General features: G+C 45.2%; 1 protein-coding gene across 1 annotated transcript in view; it reads right to left on the bottom strand.

The window, feature by feature from the left end:
- The window catches only part of CCDC181 (coiled-coil domain containing 181), a 113,257-nt gene extending 93,810 nt beyond the window's left edge, over positions 1-19,447 (bottom strand). Inside the window, exon 1 of the mRNA XM_075262666.1 lies at positions 19,383-19,447. The gene's annotated coding sequence lies outside the window, so the exon portion shown is untranslated. The remainder of the gene's footprint in view (positions 1-19,382) is intronic.
- Positions 19,448-23,785: the final 4,338 nt, after the last annotated feature.

Genomic DNA, 23,785 nt, shown 5'->3' with positions numbered 1-23,785 from the left:
CCGGCTCCCATTCCTCTGCTCGCACTCTCAGCCATGTAATATGAATACTATATACATAAATCCCATATACTACAGGTACTGTTGGCTCTCTGTACTCACCCCCGGCTCCCATTCCTCTGCTCGCACTCTCAGCCATGTAATATGAATACTACATACATAAATCCCATATACTACAGGTACTGTTGGCTCTCTGTACTCACCCCCGGCTCCCATTCCTCTGCTCGCACTCTCAGCCATGTAATATGAATGCTATATACATAAATCCCATATACTACAGGTACTGTTCGCTCTCTGTACTCACCCCCGGGTCCCATTCCTCTGCTCGCACTCTCAGCCATGTAATATGAATACTACATACATAAATCCCATATACTACAGGTACTGTTGGCTCTCTGTACTCACCCCCGGCTCCCATTCCTCTGCTCGCACACTCAGCCATGTAATATGAATACTACATACATAAATCCCATATACTACAGGTACTGTTGGCTCTCTGTACTCACCCCCGGGTCCCATTCCTCTGCTCGCACTCTCAGCCATGTAATATGAATGCTATATACATAAATCCCATATACTACAGGTACTGTTGGCTCTCTCTGTACTCACCCCCGGCTCCCATTCCTCTGCTCGCACTCTCAGCTATGTGATATGAATACTATATACATAAATCCCATATACTATGAGTACTGTTCGCTCTCTGTACTCACCCCCGGCTCCCATTCCTCTGCTCGCACTCTCAGCCATGTAATATGAATACTATATACATAAATCCCATATACTACAGGTACTGTTGGCTCTCTGTACTCACCCCCGGCTCCCATTCCTCTGCTCGCACTCTCAGCCATGTAATATGAATATTATATACATAAATCCCATATACTATGAGTACTGTTCACTCTCTGTACTCACCCCCGGCTCCCATTCCTCTGCTCGCACTCTCAGCCATGTAATATGAATACTACATACATAAATCCCATATACTACAGGTACTGTTGGCTCTCTGTACTCACCCCCGGCTCCCATTCCTCTGCTCGCACTCTCAGCTATGTGATATGAATACTACATACATAAATCCCATATACTACAGGTACTGTTGGCTCTCTGTACTCACCCCCGGCTCCCATTCCTCTGCTCGCACTCTCAGCCATGTAATATGAATACTATATACATAAATCCCATATACTACAGGTACTGTTGGCTCTCTGTACTCACCCCGGCTCCCATTCCTCTGCTCGCACTCTCAGCCATGTAATATGAATACTACATACATAAATCCCATATACTACAGGTACTGTTGGCTCTCTGTACTCACCCCCGGCTCCCATTCCTCTGCTCGCACTCTCAGCTATGTGATATGAATACTACATACATAAATCCCATATACTACAGGTACTGTTGGCTCTCTGTACTCACCCCCGGCTCCCATTCCTCTGCTCGCACTCTCAGCCATGTAATATGAATACTATATACATAAATCCCATATACTACAGGTACTGTTGGCTCTCTGTACTCACCCCCGGCTCCCATTCCTCTGCTCGCACTCTCAGCCATGTAATATGAATACTATATACATAAATCCCACATACTACAGGTACTGTTGGCTCTCTGTACTCACCCCCGGCTCCCATTCCTCTGCTCGCACTCTCAGCCATGTAATATGAATACTATATACATAAATCCCATATACTATGAGTACTGTTCGCTCTCTGTACTCACCCCCGACACCCATTCCTCTGCTCGCACTCTCAGCCATGTAATATGAATACTATATACATAAATCCCATATACTACAGGTACTGTTGGCTCTCTGTACTCACCCCCGGCTCCCATTCCTCTGCTCGCACTCTCAGCCATGTAATATGAATGCTATATACATAAATCCCACATACTACAGGTACTGTTGGCTCTCTCTGTACTCACCCCCGGCTCCCATTCCTCTGCTCGCACTCTCAGCCATGTAATATGAATACTATATACATAAATCCCATATACTACAGGTACTGTTCGCTCTCTGTACTCACCCCCGGCTCCCATTCCTCTGCTCGCACTCTCAGCCATGTAATATGAATGCTATATACATAAATCCCATATACTAGGAGTACTGTTCGCTCTCTGTACTCACCCCCGGCTCCCATTCCTCTGCTCGCACTCTCAGCCATGTAATATGAATACTATATACATAAATCCCATATACTACAGGTACTGTTCGCTCTCTGTACTCACCCCCGGCTCCCATTCCTCTGCTCGCACTCTCAGCCATGTAATATGAATACTATATACATAAATCCCATATACTATGAGTACTGTTGGCTCTCTGTACTCACCCCCGGCTCCCATTCCTCTGCTCGCACTCTCAGCCATGTAATATGAATACTATATACATAAATCCCATATACTACAGGTACTGTTCGCTCTCTGTACTCACCCCCGGCTCCCATTCCTCTGCTCGCACTCTCAGCCATGTAATATGAATACTATATACATAAATCCCATATACTACAGGTACTGTTCGCTCTCTGTACTCACCCCCGGCTCCCATTCCTCTGCTCGCACTCTCAGCTATGTAATATGAATACTATATGTATAATGTAATATATAATATGTAATACTATATACATAAATCCCATATACTACAGGTACTGTTGGCTCTCTGTACTCACCCCCGGCTCCCATTCCTCTGCTCGCACTCTCAGCCATGTAATATGAATACTATATACATAAATCCCATATACTACAGGTACTGTTGGCTCTCTGTACTCACCCCCGGCTCCCATTCCTCTGCTCGCACTCTCAGCTATGTAATATGAATACTATATGTATAATGTAATATATAATATTTAATACTATATACATAAATCCCATATACTACAGGTACTGTTGGCTCTCTGTACTCACCCCCGGGTCCCATTCCTCTGCTCGCACTCTCAGCCATGTAATATGAATGCTATATACATAAATCCCACATACTATGAGTACTGTTGGCTCTCTGTACTCACCCCCGGCTCCCATTCCTCTGCTCGCACTCTCAGCCATGTAATATGAATACTATATACATAAATCCCATATACTACAGGTACTGTTCGCTCTCTGTACTCACCCCCGGCTCCCATTCCTCTGCTCGCACTCTCAGCCATGTAATATGTATACTATATACATAAATCCCATATACTACAGGTACTGTTCGCTCTCTGTACTCACCCCCGGCTCCCATTCCTCTGCTCGCACTCTCAGCCATGTAATATGAATACTATATACATAAATCCCATATACTAGGAGTACTGTTGGCTCTCTGTACTCACCCCCGGGTCCCATTCCTCTGCTCGCACTCTCAGCCATGTAATATGAATACTATATACATAAATCCCACATACTATGAGTACTGTTGGCTCTCTGTACTCACCCCCGGCTCCCATTCCTCTGCTCGCACTCTCAGCCATGTAATATGAATACTATATACATAAATCCCATATACTGCAGGTACTGTTCGCTCTCTGTACTCACCCCCGGGTCCCATTCCTCTGCTCGCACTCTCAGCCATGTAATATGAATACTATATACATAAATCCCATATACTACAGGTACTGTTCGCTCTCTGTACTCACCCCCGGCTCCCATTCCTCTGCTCGCACTCTCAGCCATGTAATATGAATACTATATACATAAATCCCATATACTAGGAGTACTGTTGGCTCTCTGTACTCACCCCCGGGTCCCATTCCTCTGCTCGCACTCTCAGCCATGTAATATGAATACTATATACATAAATCCCACATACTATGAGTACTGTTGGCTCTCTGTACTCACTCCCGGCTCCCATTCCTCTGCTCGCACTCTCAGCCATGTGATATGAATACTATATACATAAATCCCATATACTACAGGTACTGTTGGCTCTCTGTACTCACCCCCGGGTCCCATTCCTCTGCTCGCACTCTCAGCCATGTAATATGAATACTATATACATAAATCCCATATACTATGAGTACTGTTGGCTCTCTGTACTCACCCCCGGCTCCCATTCCTCTGCTCGCACTCTCAGCCATGTAATATGAATACTATATACATAAATCCCACATACTACAGGTACTGTTCGCTCTCTGTACTCACCCCCGGCTCCCATTCCTCTGCTCGCACTCTCAGCCATGTAATATGAATACTATATACATAAATCCCATATACTACAGGTACTGTTGGCTCTCTGTACTCACCCCCGGCTCCCATTCCTCTGCTCGCACTCTCAGCCATGTAATATGAATACTATATACATAAATCCCATATACTACAGGTACTGTTCGCTCTCTGTACTCACCCCCGGCTCCCATTCCTCTGCTCGCACTCTCAGCCATGTAATATGAATACTATATACATAAATCCCATATACTACAGGTACTGTTCGCTCTCTGTACTCACCCCCGGCTCCCATTCCTCTGCTCGCACTCTCAGCCATGTAATATGAATACTATATACATAAATCCCATATACTACAGGTACTGTTCGCTCTCTGTACTCACCCCCGGCTCCCATTCCTCTGCTCGCACTCTCAGCCATGTAATATGAATACTATATACATAAATCCCATATACTACAGGTACTGTTGGCTCTCTGTACTCACCCCCGGCTCCCATTCCTCTGCTCGCACTCTCAGCCATGTAATATGAATACTATATACATAAATCCCATATACTACAGGTACTGTTGGCTCTCTGTACTCACCCCCGGCTCCCATTCCTCTGCTCGCACTCTCAGCCATGTAATATGAATACTACATACATAAATCCCATATACTACAGGTACTGTTGGCTCTCTGTACTCACCCCCGGCTCCCATTCCTCTGCTCGCACACTCAGCCATGTAATATGAATACTACATACATAAATCCCATATACTACAGGTACTGTTCGCTCTCTGTACTCACCCCCGGGTCCCATTCCTCTGCTCGCACTCTCAGCCATGTAATAAGAATACTACATACATAAATCCCATATACTACAGGTACTGTTGGCTCTCTGTACTCACCCCCGGCTCCCATTCCTCTGCTCGCACACTCAGCCATGTAATATGAATACTACATACATAAATCCCATATACTACAGGTACTGTTGGCTCTCTGTACTCACCCCCGGGTCCCATTCCTCTGCTCGCACTCTCAGCCATGTAATATGAATGCTATATACATAAATCCCATATACTACAGGTACTGTTGGCTCTCTCTGTACTCACCCCCGGCTCCCATTCCTCTGCTCGCACTCTCAGCTATGTGATATGAATACTATATACATAAATCCCATATACTATGAGTACTGTTCGCTCTCTGTACTCACCCCCGGCTCCCATTCCTCTGCTCGCACTCTCAGCCATGTAATATGAATACTATATACATAAATCCCATATACTACAGGTACTGTTGGCTCTCTGTACTCACCCCCGGCTCCCATTCCTCTGCTCGCACTCTCAGCCATGTAATATGAATATTATATACATAAATCCCATATACTATGAGTACTGTTCACTCTCTGTACTCACCCCCGGCTCCCATTCCTCTGCTCGCACTCTCAGCCATGTAATATGAATACTACATACATAAATCCCATATACTACAGGTACTGTTGGCTCTCTGTACTCACCCCCGGCTCCCATTCCTCTGCTCGCACTCTCAGCTATGTGATATGAATACTACATACATAAATCCCATATACTACAGGTACTGTTGGCTCTCTGTACTCACCCCCGGCTCCCATTCCTCTGCTCGCACTCTCAGCCATGTAATATGAATACTATATACATAAATCCCATATACTACAGGTACTGTTGGCTCTCTGTACTCACCCCCGGCTCCCATTCCTCTGCTCGCACTCTCAGCCATGTAATATGAATACTACATACATAAATCCCATATACTACAGGTACTGTTGGCTCTCTGTACTCACCCCCGGCTCCCATTCCTCTGCTCGCACTCTCAGCTATGTGATATGAATACTACATACATAAATCCCATATACTACAGGTACTGTTGGCTCTCTGTACTCACCCCCGGCTCCCATTCCTCTGCTCGCACTCTCAGCCATGTAATATGAATACTATATACATAAATCCCATATACTACAGGTACTGTTGGCTCTCTGTACTCACCCCCGGCTCCCATTCCTCTGCTCGCACTCTCAGCCATGTAATATGAATACTATATACATAAATCCCACATACTACAGGTACTGTTGGCTCTCTGTACTCACCCCCGGCTCCCATTCCTCTGCTCGCACTCTCAGCCATGTAATATGAATACTATATACATAAATCCCATATACTACAGGTACTGTTCGCTCTCTGTACTCACCCCCGGCTCCCATTCCTCTGCTCGCACTCTCAGCCATGTAATATGAATGCTATATACATAAATCCCATATACTAGGAGTACTGTTCGCTCTCTGTACTCACCCCCGGCTCCCATTCCTCTGCTCGCACTCTCAGCCATGTAATATGAATACTATATACATAAATCCCATATACTACAGGTACTGTTCGCTCTCTGTACTCACCCCCGGCTCCCATTCCTCTGCTCGCACTCTCAGCCATGTAATATGAATACTATATACATAAATCCCATATACTATGAGTACTGTTGGCTCTCTGTACTCACCCCCGGCTCCCATTCCTCTGCTCGCACTCTCAGCCATGTAATATGAATACTATATACATAAATCCCATATACTACAGGTACTGTTCGCTCTCTGTACTCACCCCCGGCTCCCATTCCTCTGCTCGCACTCTCAGCCATGTAATATGAATACTATATACATAAATCCCATATACTACAGGTACTGTTCGCTCTCTGTACTCACCCCCGGCTCCCATTCCTCTGCTCGCACTCTCAGCTATGTAATATGAATACTATATGTATAATGTAATATATAATATGTAATACTATATACATAAATCCCATATACTACAGGTACTGTTGGCTCTCTGTACTCACCCCCGGCTCCCATTCCTCTGCTCGCACTCTCAGCCATGTAATATGAATACTATATACATAAATCCCATATACTACAGGTACTGTTGGCTCTCTGTACTCACCCCCGGCTCCCATTCCTCTGCTCGCACTCTCAGCTATGTAATATGAATACTATATGTATAATGTAATATATAATATTTAATACTATATACATAAATCCCATATACTACAGGTACTGTTGGCTCTCTGTACTCACCCCCGGGTCCCATTCCTCTGCTCGCACTCTCAGCCATGTAATATGAATGCTATATACATAAATCCCACATACTATGAGTACTGTTGGCTCTCTGTACTCACCCCCGGCTCCCATTCCTCTGCTCGCACTCTCAGCCATGTAATATGAATACTATATACATAAATCCCATATACTACAGGTACTGTTCGCTCTCTGTACTCACCCCCGGCTCCCATTCCTCTGCTCGCACTCTCAGCCATGTAATATGTATACTATATACATAAATCCCATATACTACAGGTACTGTTCGCTCTCTGTACTCACCCCCGGCTCCCATTCCTCTGCTCGCACTCTCAGCCATGTAATATGAATACTATATACATAAATCCCATATACTAGGAGTACTGTTGGCTCTCTGTACTCACCCCCGGGTCCCATTCCTCTGCTCGCACTCTCAGCCATGTAATATGAATACTATATACATAAATCCCACATACTATGAGTACTGTTGGCTCTCTGTACTCACCCCCGGCTCCCATTCCTCTGCTCGCACTCTCAGCCATGTAATATGAATACTATATACATAAATCCCATATACTGCAGGTACTGTTCGCTCTCTGTACTCACCCCCGGGTCCCATTCCTCTGCTCGCACTCTCAGCCATGTAATATGAATACTATATACATAAATCCCATATACTACAGGTACTGTTCGCTCTCTGTACTCACCCCCGGCTCCCATTCCTCTGCTCGCACTCTCAGCCATGTAATATGAATACTATATACATAAATCCCATATACTAGGAGTACTGTTGGCTCTCTGTACTCACCCCCGGGTCCCATTCCTCTGCTCGCACTCTCAGCCATGTAATATGAATACTATATACATAAATCCCACATACTATGAGTACTGTTGGCTCTCTGTACTCACTCCCGGCTCCCATTCCTCTGCTCGCACTCTCAGCCATGTGATATGAATACTATATACATAAATCCCATATACTACAGGTACTGTTGGCTCTCTGTACTCACCCCCGGGTCCCATTCCTCTGCTCGCACTCTCAGCCATGTAATATGAATACTATATACATAAATCCCATATACTATGAGTACTGTTGGCTCTCTGTACTCACCCCCGGCTCCCATTCCTCTGCTCGCACTCTCAGCCATGTAATATGAATACTATATACATAAATCCCACATACTACAGGTACTGTTCGCTCTCTGTACTCACCCCCGGCTCCCATTCCTCTGCTCGCACTCTCAGCCATGTAATATGAATACTATATACATAAATCCCATATACTACAGGTACTGTTGGCTCTCTGTACTCACCCCCGGCTCCCATTCCTCTGCTCGCACTCTCAGCCATGTAATATGAATACTATATACATAAATCCCATATACTACAGGTACTGTTCGCTCTCTGTACTCACCCCCGGCTCCCATTCCTCTGCTCGCACTCTCAGCCATGTAATATGAATACTATATACATAAATCCCATATACTACAGGTACTGTTCGCTCTCTGTACTCACCCCCGGCTCCCATTCCTCTGCTCGCACTCTCAGCCATGTAATATGAATACTATATACATAAATCCCATATACTACAGGTACTGTTCGCTCTCTGTACTCACCCCCGGCTCCCATTCCTCTGCTCGCACTCTCAGCCATGTAATATGAATACTATATACATAAATCCCATATACTACAGGTACTGTTGGCTCTCTGTACTCACCCCCGGCTCCCATTCCTCTGCTCGCACTCTCAGCCATGTAATATGAATACTATATACATAAATCCCATATACTACAGGTACTGTTGGCTCTCTGTACTCACCCCCGGCTCCCATTCCTCTGCTCGCACTCTCAGCCATGTAATATGAATACTATATACATAAATCCCATATACTACAGGTACTGTTGGCTCTCTGTACTCACCCCCGGCTCCCATTCCTCTGCTCGCACTCTCAGCCATGTAATATGAATACTATATACATAAATCCCATATACTACAGGTACTGTTGGCTCTCTGTACTCACCCCCGGCTCCCATTCCTCTGCTCGCACTCTCAGCCATGTAATATGAATACTATATACATAAATCCCATATACTACTGGTACTGTTGGCTCTCTGTACTCACCCCCGGCTCCCATTCCTCTGCTCGCACTCTCAGCTATGTAATATGAATACTATATACATAAATCCCATATACTACAGGTACTGTTGGCTCTCTGTACTCACCCCCGGCTCCCATTCCTCTGCTCGCACTCTCAGCCATGTAATATGAATACTACATACATAAATCCCATATACTACAGGTACTGTTGGCTCTCTGTACTCACCCCCGGCTCCCATTCCTCTGCTCGCACTCTCAGCCATGTAATATGAATACTATATACATAAATCCCATATACTACAGGTACTGTTGGCTCTCTGTACTCACCCCCGGCTCCCATTCCTCTGCTCGCACTCTCAGCCATGTAATATGAATACTACATACATAAATCCCATATACTACAGGTACTGTTGGCTCTCTGTACTCACCCCCGGCTCCCATTCCTCTGCTCGCACTCTCAGCCATGTAATATGAATGCTATATACATAAATCCCATATACTACAGGTACTGTTCGCTCTCTGTACTCACCCCCGGGTCCCATTCCTCTGCTCGCACTCTCAGCCATGTAATATGAATACTACATACATAAATCCCATATACTACAGGTACTGTTGGCTCTCTGTACTCACCCCCGGCTCCCATTCCTCTGCTCGCACACTCAGCCATGTAATATGAATACTACATACATAAATCCCATATACTACAGGTACTGTTGGCTCTCTGTACTCACCCCCGGGTCCCATTCCTCTGCTCGCACTCTCAGCCATGTAATATGAATGCTATATACATAAATCCCATATACTACAGGTACTGTTGGCTCTCTCTGTACTCACCCCCGGCTCCCATTCCTCTGCTCGCACTCTCAGCTATGTGATATGAATACTATATACATAAATCCCATATACTATGAGTACTGTTCGCTCTCTGTACTCACCCCCGGCTCCCATTCCTCTGCTCGCACTCTCAGCCATGTAATATGAATACTATATACATAAATCCCATATACTACAGGTACTGTTGGCTCTCTGTACTCACCCCCGGCTCCCATTCCTCTGCTCGCACTCTCAGCCATGTAATATGAATATTATATACATAAATCCCATATACTATGAGTACTGTTCACTCTCTGTACTCACCCCCGGCTCCCATTCCTCTGCTCGCACTCTCAGCCATGTAATATGAATACTACATACATAAATCCCATATACTACAGGTACTGTTGGCTCTCTGTACTCACCCCCGGCTCCCATTCCTCTGCTCGCACTCTCAGCTATGTGATATGAATACTACATACATAAATCCCATATACTACAGGTACTGTTGGCTCTCTGTACTCACCCCCGGCTCCCATTCCTCTGCTCGCACTCTCAGCCATGTAATATGAATACTACATACATAAATCCCATATACTACAGGTACTGTTGGCTCTCTGTACTCACCCCCGGCTCCCATTCCTCTGCTCGCACTCTCAGCTATGTGATATGAATACTACATACATAAATCCCATATACTACAGGTACTGTTGGCTCTCTGTACTCACCCCCGGCTCCCATTCCTCTGCTCGCACTCTCAGCCATGTAATATGAATACTATATACATAAATCCCATATACTACAGGTACTGTTGGCTCTCTGTACTCACCCCCGGCTCCCATTCCTCTGCTCGCACTCTCAGCCATGTAATATGAATACTATATACATAAATCCCACATACTACAGGTACTGTTGGCTCTCTGTACTCACCCCCGGCTCCCATTCCTCTGCTCGCACTCTCAGCCATGTAATATGAATACTATATACATAAATCCCATATACTATGAGTACTGTTCGCTCTCTGTACTCACCCCCGACTCCCATTCCTCTGCTCGCACTCTCAGCCATGTAATATGAATACTATATACATAAATCCCATATACTACAGGTACTGTTGGCTCTCTGTACTCACCCCCGGCTCCCATTCCTCTGCTCGCACTCTCAGCCATGTAATATGAATGCTATATACATAAATCCCACATACTACAGGTACTGTTGGCTCTCTCTGTACTCACCCCCGGCTCCCATTCCTCTGCTCGCACTCTCAGCCATGTAATATGAATACTATATACATAAATCCCATATACTACAGGTACTGTTCGCTCTCTGTACTCACCCCCGGCTCCCATTCCTCTGCTCGCACTCTCAGCCATGTAATATGAATACTATATACATAAATCCCATATACTAGGAGTACTGTTCGCTCTCTGTACTCACCCCCGGCTCCCATTCCTCTGCTCGCACTCTCAGCCATGTAATATGAATACTATATACATAAATCCCATATACTACAGGTACTGTTCGCTCTCTGTACTCACCCCCGGCTCCCATTCCTCTGCTCGCACTCTCAGCCATGTAATATGAATACTATATACATAAATCCCATATACTACAGGTACTGTTCGCTCTCTGTACTCACCCCCCGGCTCCCATTCCTCTGCTCGCACTCTCAGCCATGTAATATGAATACTATATACATAAATCCCATATACTACAGGTACTGTTCGCTCTCTGTACTCACCCCCGGCTCCCATTCCTCTGCTCGCACTCTCAGCTATGTAATATGAATACTATATGTATAATGTAATATATAATATGTAATACTATATACATAAATCCCATATACTACAGGTACTGTTGGCTCTCTGTACTCACCCCCGGCTCCCATTCCTCTGCTCGCACTCTCAGCCATGTAATATGAATACTATATACATAAATCCCATATACTACAGGTACTGTTGGCTCTCTGTACTCACCCCCGGCTCCCATTCCTCTGCTCGCACTCTCAGCCATGTAATATGAATACTATATACATAAATCCCATATACTATGGGTACTGTTCGCTCTCTGTACTCACCCCCGGCTCCCATTCCTCTGCTCGCACTCTCAGGCATGTAATATGAATACTATATACATAAATCCCACATACTAGGAGTACTGTTCGCTCTCTGTACTCACCCCCGGCTCCCATTCCTCTGCTCGCACTCTCAGCCATGTAATATGAATACTATATACATAAATTCCATATACTACAGGTACTGTTGGCTCTCTGTACTCACCCCCAGCTCCCATTCCTCTGCTCGCACTCTCAGCCATGTAATATGAATACTATATACATAAATCCCATATACTATGGGTACTGTTCGCTCTCTGTACTCACCCCCGGCTCCCATTCCTCTGCTCGCACTCTCAGCCATGTAATATGAATACTATATACATAAATCCCATATACTACAGGTACTGTTGGCTCTCTGTACTCACCCCCGGCTCCCATTCCTCTGTTCGCACTCTCAGCCATGTAATATGAATACTATATACATAAATTCCATATACTACAGGTACTGTTGGCTCTCTGTACTCACCCCCGGCTCCCATTCCTCTGCTCGCACTCTCAGCCATGTAATATGAATACTATATACATAAATCCCATATACTACAGGTACTGTTGGCTCTCTCTGTACTCACCCCCGGCTCCCATTCCTCTGCTCGCACTCTCAGCCATGTAATATGAATACTATATACATAAATCCCATATACTACAGGTACTGTTGGCTCTCTCTGTACTCACCCCCGGGTCCCATTCCTCTGCTCGCACTCTCAGCCATGTAATATGAATACTATATACATAAATCCCATATACTACAGGTACTGTTGGCTCTCTGTACTCACCCCCGGCTCCCATTCCTCTGCTCGCACTCTCAGCCATGTAATATGAATACTATATACATAAATCCCATATACTACAGGTACTGTTGGCTCTCTGTACTCACCCCCGGCTCCCATTCCTCTGCTCGCACTCTCAGCCATGTAATATGAATACTATATACATAAATCCCATATACTACAGGTACTGTTCGCTCTCTGTACTCACCCCCGGGTCCCATTCCTCTGCTCGCACTCTCAGCCATGTAATATGAATACTATATACATAAATCCCATATACTACAGGTACTGTTGGCTCTATGTACTCACCCCCAGCTCCCATTCCTCTGCTCGCACTCTCAGCCATGTAATATGAATACTATATACATAAATCCCATATACTATGGGTACTGTTCGCTCTCTGTACTCACCCCCGGCTCCCATTCCTCTGCTCGCACTCTCAGCCATGTAATATGAATACTATATACATAAATCCCATATACTACAGGTACTGTTGGCTCTCTGTACTCACCCCCGGCTCCCATTCCTCTGTTCGCACTCTCAGCCATGTAATATGAATACTATATACATAAATTCCATATACTACAGGTACTGTTGGCTCTCTGTACTCACCCCCGGCTCCCATTCCTCTGCTTGCACTCTCAGCCATGTAATATGAATACTATATACATAAATCCCATATACTATGGGTACTGTTCGCTCTCTGTACTCACCCCCGGCTCCCATTCCTCTGCTCGCACTCTCAGCCATGTAATATGAATACTATATACATAAATCCCACATACTAGGAGTACTGTTCGCTCTCTGTACTCACCCCCGGCTCCCATTCCTCTGCTCGCACTCTCAGCCATGTAATATGAATACTATATACATAAATTCCATATACTACAGGTACTGTTGGCTCTCTGTACTCACCCCCAGCTCCCATTCCTCTGCTCGCACTCTCAGCCATGTAATATGAATACTATATACATAAATCCCATATACTATGGGTACTGTTCGCTCTCTGTACTCACCCCCGGCTCCCATTCCTCTGCTCGCACTCTCAGCCATGTAATATGAATACTATATACATAAATCCCATATACTACAGGTACTGTTGGCTCTCTGTACTCACCCCCGGCTCCCATTCCTCTGTTCGCACTCTCAGCCATGTAATATGAATACTATATACATAAATTCCATATACTACAGGTACTGTTGGCTCTCTGTACTCACCCCCGGCTCCCATTCCTCTGCTCGCACTCTCAGCCATGTAATATGAATACTATATACATAAATCCCATATACTACAGGTACTGTTGGCTCTCTCTGTACTCACCCCCGGCTCCCATTCCTCTGCTCGCACTCTCAGCCATGTAATATGAATACTATATACATAAATCCCATATACTACAGGTACTGTTGGCTCTCTCTGTACTCACCCCCGGGTCCCATTCCTCTGCTCGCACTCTCAGCCATGTAATATGAATACTATATACATAAATCCCATATACTACAGGTACTGTTGGCTCTCTGTACTCACCCCCGGCTCCCATTCCTCTGCTCGCACTCTCAGCCATGTAATATGAATACTATATACATAAATCCCATATACTACAGGTACTGTTGGCTCTCTGTACTCACCCCCGGCTCCCATTCCTCTGCTCGCACTCTCAGCCATGTAATATGAATACTATATACATAAATCCCATATACTACAGGTACTGTTCGCTCTCTGTACTCACCCCCGGGTCCCATTCCTCTGCTCGCACTCTCAGCCATGTAATATGAATACTATATACATAAATCCCATATACTACAGGTACTGTTGGCTCTCTGTACTCACCCCCGGCTCCCATTCCTCTGCTCGCACTCTCAGCCATGTAATATGAATACTATATACATAAATCCCATATACTACAGGTACTGTTGGCTCTCTGTACTCACCCCCGGCTCCCATTCCTCTGCTCGCACTCTCAGCCATGTAATATGAATACTATATACATAAATCCCATATACTACAGGTACTGTTGGCTCTCTGTACTCACCCCCGGCTCCCATTTCTCTGCTCGCACTCTCAGCCATGTAATATGAATACTATATACATAAATCCCATATACTACAGGTACTGTTGGCTCTCTGTACTCACCCCCGGCTCCCATTCCTCTGCTCGCACTCTCAGCCATGTAATATGAATACTATATACATAAATCCCATATACTACAGGTACTGTTCGCTCTCTGTACTCACCCCCGGGTCCCATTCCTCTGCTCGCACTCTCAGCCATGTAATATGAATACTATATACATAAATCCCATATACTACAGGTACTGTTGGCTCTCTCTGTACTCACCCCCGGCTCCCATTCCTCTGCTCGCACTCTCAGCCATGTAATATGAATACTATATACATAAATCCCATATACTACAGGTACTGTTGGCTCTCTGTACTCACCCCCGGCTCCCATTCCTCTGCTCGCACTCTCAGCCATGTAATATGAATACTATATACATAAATCCCATATACTACAGGTACTGTTCGCTCTCTGTACTCACCCCCGGGTCCCATTCCTCTGCTCGCACTCTCAGCCATGTAATATGAATACTATATACATAAATCCCATATACTACAGGTACTGTTGGCTCTCTGTACTCACCCCCGGCTCCCATTCCTCTGCTCGCACTCTCAGCCATGTAATATGAATACTATATACATAAATCCCATATACTACAGGTACTGTTGGCTCTCTGTACTCACCCCCGGCTCCCATTCCTCTGCTCGCACTCTCAGCCATGTAATATGAATACTATATACATAAATCCCATATACTACAGGTACTGTTGGCTCTCTGTACTCACCCCCGGCTCCCATTCCTCTGCTCGCACTCTCAGCCATGTAATATGAATACTATATACATAAATCCCATATACTACAGGTACTGTTGGCTCTCTGTACTCACCCCCGGCTCCCATTCCTCTGCTCGCACTCTCAGCCATGTAATATGAATACTATATACATAAATCCCATATACTACAGGTACTGTTCGCTCTCTGTACTCACCCCCGGGTCCCATTCCTCTGCTCGCACTCTCAGCCATGTAATATGAATACTATATACATAAATCCCATATACTACAGGTACTGTTGGCTCTCTCTGTACTCACCCCCGGCTCCCATTCCTCTGCTCGCACTCTCAGCCATGTAATATGAATACTATATACATAAATCCCATATACTACAGGTACTGTTGGCTCTCTGTACTCACCCCCGGCTCCCATTCCTCTGCTCGCACTCTCAGCCATGTAATATGAATACTATATACATAAATCCCATATACTACAGGTACTGTTCGCTCTCTGTACTCACCCCCGGCTCCCATTCCTCTGCTCGCACTCTCAGCCATGTAATATGAATACTATATACATAAATCCCATATACTACAGGTACTGTTGGCTCTCTCTGTACTCACCCCCGGCTCCCATTCCTCTGCTCGCACTCTCAGCCATGTAATATGAATACTATATACATAAATCCCATATACTACAGGTACTGTTGGCTCTCTGTACTCACCCCCGGCTCCCATTCCTCTGCTCGCACTCTCAGCCATGTAATATGAATACTATATACATAAATCCCATATACTACAGGTACTGTTCGCTCTCTGTACTCACCCCCGGGTCCCATTCCTCTGCTCGCACTCTCAGCCATGTAATATGAATACTATATACATAAATCCCATATACTACAGGTACTGTTGGCTCTCTGTACTCACCCCCGGCTCCCATTCCTCTGCTCGCACTCTCAGCCATGTAATATGAATACTATATACATAAATCCCATATACTACAGGTACTGTTGGCTCTCTGTACTCACCCCCGGCTCCCATTCCTCTGCTCGCACTCTCAGCCATGTAATATGAATACTATATACATAAATCCCATATACTACAGGTACTGTTGGCTCTCTGTACTCACCCCCGGCTCCCATTCCTCTGCTCGCACTCTCAGCCATGTAATATGAATACTATATACATAAATCCCATATACTACAGGTACTGTTGGCTCTCTGTACTCACCCCCGGCTCCCATTCCTCTGCTCGCACTCTCAGCCATGTAATATGAATACTATATACATAAATCCCATATACTACAGGTACTGTTCGCTCTCTGTACTCACCCCCGGCTCCCATTCCTCTGCTCGCACTCTCAGCCATGTAATATGAATACTATATACATAAATCCCATATACTACAGGTACTGTTGGCTCTCTGTACTCACCCCCGGCTCCCATTCCTCTGCTCGCACTCTCAGCCATGTAATATGAATACTATATACATAAATCCCATATACTATGAGTACTGTTGGCTCTCTGTACTCACCCCCGGCTCCCATTCCTCTGCTCGCACTCTCAGCCATGTAATATGAATACTATATACATAAATCCCATATACTACAGGTACTGTTCGCTCTCTGTACTCACCCCCGGCTCCCATTCCTCTGCTCGCACTCTCAGCCATGTAATATGAATACTATATACATAAATCCCATATACTACAGGTACTGTTGGCTCTCTGTACTCACCCCCGGCTCCCATTCCTCTGCTCGCACTCTCAGCCATGTAATATGAATACTATATACATAAATCCCATATACTATGAGTACTGTTGGCTCTCTGTACTCACCCCCGGCTCCCATTCCTCTGCTCGCACTCTCAGCCATGTAATATGAATACTATATACATAAATCCCATATACTACAGGTACTGTTGGCTCTCTGTACTCACCCCCGGCTCCCATTCCTCTGCTCGCACTCTCAGCCATGTGATATGAATACTATATACATAAATCCCATATACTATGGGTACTGTTCGCTCTCTGTACTCACCCCCGGGTCCCATTCCTCTGCTCGCACTCTCAGCCATGTAATATGAATACTATATACATAAATCCCATATACTACAGGTACTGTTGGCTCTCTGTACTCACCCCCGGGTCCCATTCCTCTGCTCGCACTCTCAGCCATGTAATATGAATACTATATACATAAATCCCATATACTACAGGTACTGTTGGCTCTCTCTGTACTCACCCCCGGCTCCCATTCCTCTGCTCGCACTCTCAGCCATGTAATATGAATACTATATACATAAATCCCATATACTACAGGTACTGTTGGCTCTCTGTACTCACCCCCGGCTCCCATTCCTCTGCTCGCACTCTCAGCCATGTAATATGAATACTATATGTATAATGTAATATATAATATGAATACTATATACATAAATCCCATATACTACAGGTACTGTTGGCTCTCTCTGTACTCACCCCCGGCTCCCATTCCTCTGCTCGCACTCTCAGCCATGTAATATGAATACTATATACATAAATCCCATATACTACAGGTACTGTTGGCTCTCTGTACTCACCCCCGGCTCCCATTCCTCTGCTCGCACTCTCAGCCATGTAATATGAATACTATATGTATAATGTAATATATAATATGAATACTATATACATAAATCCCATATACTACAGGTACTGTTGGCTCTCTCTGTACTCACCCCCGGGTCCCATTCCTCTGCTCGCACTCTCAGCCATGTAATATGAATACTATATACATAAATCCCATATACTACAGGTACTGTTGGCTCTCTGTACTCACCCCCGGCTCCCATTCCTCTGCTCGCACTCTCAGCCATGTAATATGAATACTATATGTATAATGTAATATATAATATGAATACTATATACATAAATCCCATATACTACAGGTACTGTTGGCTCTCTCTGTACTCACCCCCGGCTCCCATTCCTCTGCTCGCACTCTCAGCCATGTAATATGAATACTATATACATAAATCCCATATACTACAGGTACTGTTGGCTCTCTGTACTCACCCCCGGCTCCCATTCCTCTGCTCGCACTCTCAGCCATGTAATATGAATACTATATGTATAATGTAATATATAATATGAATACTATATACATAAATCCCATATACTACAGGTACTGTTGGCTCTCTCTGTACTCACCCCCGGCTCCCATTCCTCTGCTCGCACTCTCAGCCATGTAATATGAATACTATATACATAAATCCCATATACTACAGGTACTGTTGGCTCTCTGTACTCACCCCCGGCTCCCATTCCTCTGCTCGCACTCTCAGCCATGTAATATGAATACTATATGTATAATGTAATATATAATATGAATACTATATACATAAATCCCATATACTACAGGTACTGTTGGCTCTCTCTGTACTCACCCCCGGCTCCCATTCCTCTGCTCGCTCAGTCTCCCTCACTACTAAGCTCTATCAGGGCTGGCAGGACATGACAGCTGTCATGACAACAACCCAAGCTGCCCTTTCTCCGCCCCCTCCCCCGTTCGTGCTCTCTCACCTGGGACGCCTGGCCGCGGCTGCCGGTGTCTGACTGTGATGTAACGTAGGACGGATGTCGGTTGCCGCCAGTCCACACAGGAGCATCCCGAGAGCCGCCGCCGCCGCCGCCGTTGCAGCAGATCACAGGGCTTTCATCCCTAGCAAAGCTGTCGCGTAGCCATGGAGACCCAGGCCGTGACGTCACGTGGGTTCTCGCGAGACTTTACATTTGGGTTACGGTTCTCAGGAATACATGCCCCGGTCACTATATAATACTGATGCTGCACTAACCATCCCTCAGTACAATACCTCAGTACATGACATGGTCACATGTGAGAGGAGACATGGGCAGTATTTATTGTAGAAGTGGTGGGGGCGGCATAAATATAGCAGTCTAGGGGCCGAGCCAGACGTGGTGGAAAGAAGACACAAGGCACATGGAATTGGCTAGATGTTGTACTGCTGCTGCTTTGCCTATAAATAAACTTTTTTGCAGAGAACATCCTTTTTTTTGTAGACTAAGGCGCCTTTACGTGGACATGGCGCTGCCCACTGACTATATGTATTAGATATGAGAGAATGGCACAGCATCCGAGTAGTGCAGCTTGCCAGGGGTCTTCTACCTCTTCCAGGGGATATATCCTTCAACTGGAAACCTCTGGGATGGCATGCCGCCCAACTTTGAAGAACAGAAAGAGGGACAAAACATGCGGCGAAGCATAGCACGCTGCAGAAAATTTAGCTCCACCCACTTTTATGTTTAGATGTGCCCCCACATAGTATAATTCTTCTACAATCACCCGTACATTATATGTTCCCACATTGTAATGTTCCCTTCCAACTGCCCCACAGTATTCAGTTCCTCTCCTGGTGCCCCAGTTTAAACTGGGGAAACTACAGGGGGACATGAAACTGGAGCAGCTGGAGGGGGATGTTAGCAGTGGGGGTAGTTGGAGGGGAACAATAATTTAATGGCAGATAAAGTGGGACATTAAACTAGGGGCAACTAGAGGCAGACAGGTCCAGCTACCTTTACGGTTTAATGCCCCCTCCAGTTATCCCCAGTTTAATGTCCCCCTAGTTTAAGTTCCCCTTTCATCTACCCCTGTTTTCATGTCTCCCCCTCCATCTGCCCCCAGTTTCATGTTATCCTTCCATCTGTGAACCTAATTTCATGTCCCCCCTCCATCTCTTCTCCCAGTATAACGTTTCCCTTCCATCTCTGCCACTAGGTTACTGAGAGACAGACACAAACACACTATCCACCCTGCATCTCACTTCCCCCTCCCCTCTCAGTACCTTAGTACACACCCAACACATCTCTCCATCTTCTTGCACTGTCGGCATACTAAGACACGCCTCCCTAGGCACGTGATGTCTAACGTCACACAGGTCCTTCGGAGTACTGTAGTACAAGCTTTCCCCCATCACCCCTGCTCTTGTCGCTGTTATAGGGGGGGGGGGGGGAGTTTTCTTAAGTGAAACACTAAAGGGACATAGTGGGACATGAAGGGAGTTGTGCGGGACCGTGGGACAGGAGTATAAAATCCGGGACGGTTGGGAGCTATGGGATGGTGAATAGGCACGTATGGGATAGCCATCTGAGACATACCTGACTTGTGGGATATAGTCACAATATCTGATAAATGTCTTCCCAGACTATCATTGTAATTGGTGAAGATGCCATTGACCGCTACATCCAGGCAGAGAATAAATGGAAAGGTTTGAGCTGTTTCCATATCATGGAAGTAAATGTAGATCGCTGCCAGATGGAGGTGCAGGCCCCAGAGGGAGGCATCCATCAGACCTAACATGTACGAAGGATAAGTCACAAGCATGTACGGCTGTGTTCACATCTTGATTTTTTCACTTATATGCATAGGACATATGTTCAACTGAACCCTCCAACAGATACCATATAATGGCAGTCATCACCATAGGTTCCCATTGTAAAAAAGTTGAATACATTTCACATACGTTTATTCGCTGGCCACCATAGGATATTAAAGTGCAGTATGCTGCACATTTCCATCCTTTTTTCCCACGTGTACATCAGCCATTGGAATATCATAGAAAGTGACACAATAACATTGATAAATAGCTAGTAAAAAGGGCCTTTACTACCTTCACCCTTTTAAGTTTTTAGCATCCGTAAATAGTCACTGTTCCACTGATTCTAACACAATTGGAACTTTTTCTCTAGTCCCCACCATTCCTGAGCAACAAGCACAGATAGTTTTGTAGACTGATCATCTGTATGGAGCTACTTCCGGCTCCCATCCAGTACACAATACAGGGCCAGAAGCAAAAAGCCCTGTTGTCTAACAGCCGAGCACCTTCACTGCAGCTCAGCTCCCAATTAAGACAATGGGAGCTGAGCTGTAGTGAAGGCACCAGACCACTATACCACTTTCTTCTTCCAGCCCCATATTGAGGACAGGCCATAAAAGAAATAAGCCCCAATAACCCCTTTAAATAGTATATCAGACACCAAAACTAACAGCACTTATTGCTCAGGAACAGTGGGGGATAGAAAAAAAAATCAATGTAATGCTGGAATCAGTGGACCAGAGCCTATTAATGGATGTAAAGAGTTGGACTTTTTGGAGGTGGTGAAAGATCCTCTTTAAGAAAAACTTTTCAGATAATCTTTGAAACGATGAAGTGAAATCTTCAAGGTTTAGGATTACAGCAAATTTATCATAACTGACATAACTACAAACCATACCCAACCAGTCACTGTATTCCCTGCTGGACTGGCTCCTGGCTTTGTTGCAATGCATGCCTTTCCAAGAGTCCTGGAGGATGTCCTTTTTTCAGTAAACTTACATATAGGAAATATGACAAGTATGGGCAGTGTTATTTTATACAATTGTTATTATTCATACTACATGGCAGAGAACAGTGCAGTTGTTAGTGGGGCTAGCACCAGTTTTCTTGTGCAGATGGGCTAAATGTTGTGATGTGTGGTAAAGATCAGTCACGTTGTTGGTTTTGCACCCTGCCTGCCACTTTTTATGACAGTAGATGAAGGTGGGGTGGGGATGCCTTGGCATAAAAAATTTATTATAACACACATCAGACAAATAACATTAGTTTACCTGAATTCCATGCCAGCCTTAAAGAGAACCTGTTAGGTGGATTTGGGACACTAAATCACTCAAAGGTTCTTGTAGACCGAGGGTTTCGTGTCCCAAATTGCCCTGTATTAAAACAATCTATGCAATTAAAAAATAAACCTTAAGGCTGAGTTCACACAGAGTTTTTTGGTCAGGTATAGAGCTGAGCGAACACTATTCGAAACAGCCGTTTCGAATAGCACGCTCCCATAGAAATGAATGGACGTAGCCGCTTACATTCATTTAGGCTGTTTCGAATAGTGTTCGCTCAGCTCTATTCCTGACCAAAAACTCTGTGTGAACTCAGCCTTATACTTACCTAGAGATCAGTCTGATGACATTGGACTCTCTGTTGCTCTCAGAGTCTGCGCAGTTCTACACCCCAGCTTAACTGCGCAAGTGTCGTGTTAAGGGGCATGGGTACTGAAAACAAGGTGTACCCCTCTGGTTTCAGTGAAGAACTGTGCCGGGAGTACAGTGGCAAGGTAAGTATAAAGCTTTTTTATATTTATTGATTGAAGGCACGGATGGCTTTATTACAGTGTGATTTGGGACAATACACCCCTAATCCATAAGGGCTAGTGGTTGCTTTAGTGTCCCAAATCCCCTTCCAGATTCCTTTTAATAACTCCCCTTAATCACAAACCACAACATACCCACCTTTGCCTTTTTACCCACTGGAGAGGACATACACTCACCGGCCACTTTATTAGGTACACCATGCTAGTAACGGGTTGGACCCCCTTTTGCCTTCAGAACTGCCTCAATTCTTCGTGGCATAGATTCAACAAGGTGCTGGAAGCATTCCTCAGAGATTTTGGTCCATATTAACATGATGGCATCACACAGTTGCCGCAGATTTGTCGGCTGCACATCCATGATGCGAATCTCCCGTTCCACCACATCCCAAAGATGCTCTATTGGATTGAGATCTGGTGACTGTGGAGGCCATTGGAGTACAGTGAACTCATTGTCATGTTCAAGAAACCAGTCTGAGATGATTCCAGCTTTATGACATGGCGCATTATCCTGCTGAAAGTAGCCATCAGATGTTGGGTACATTGTGGTCATAAAGGGATGGACATGGTCAGCAACAATACTCAGGTAGGCTTTGGCGTTGCAACGATGCTCAATTGGTACCAAGGGGCCCAAAGAGTGCCAAGAAAATATTCCCCACACCATGACACCACCACCACCAGCCTGAACCGTTACCGATACAAGGCAGGATGGATCCATGCTTTCATGTTGTTGACGCCAAATTCTGACCCTACCATCCGAATGTCACAGCAGAAGTCGAGACTCA

Source organism: Leptodactylus fuscus, chromosome 2 (assembly GCF_031893055.1).
Source record: "Leptodactylus fuscus isolate aLepFus1 chromosome 2, aLepFus1.hap2, whole genome shotgun sequence".
Lineage (NCBI taxonomy): Eukaryota > Metazoa > Chordata > Amphibia > Anura > Leptodactylidae > Leptodactylus > Leptodactylus fuscus.
This window is presented reverse-complemented; position numbering and strand designations above follow the sequence as displayed.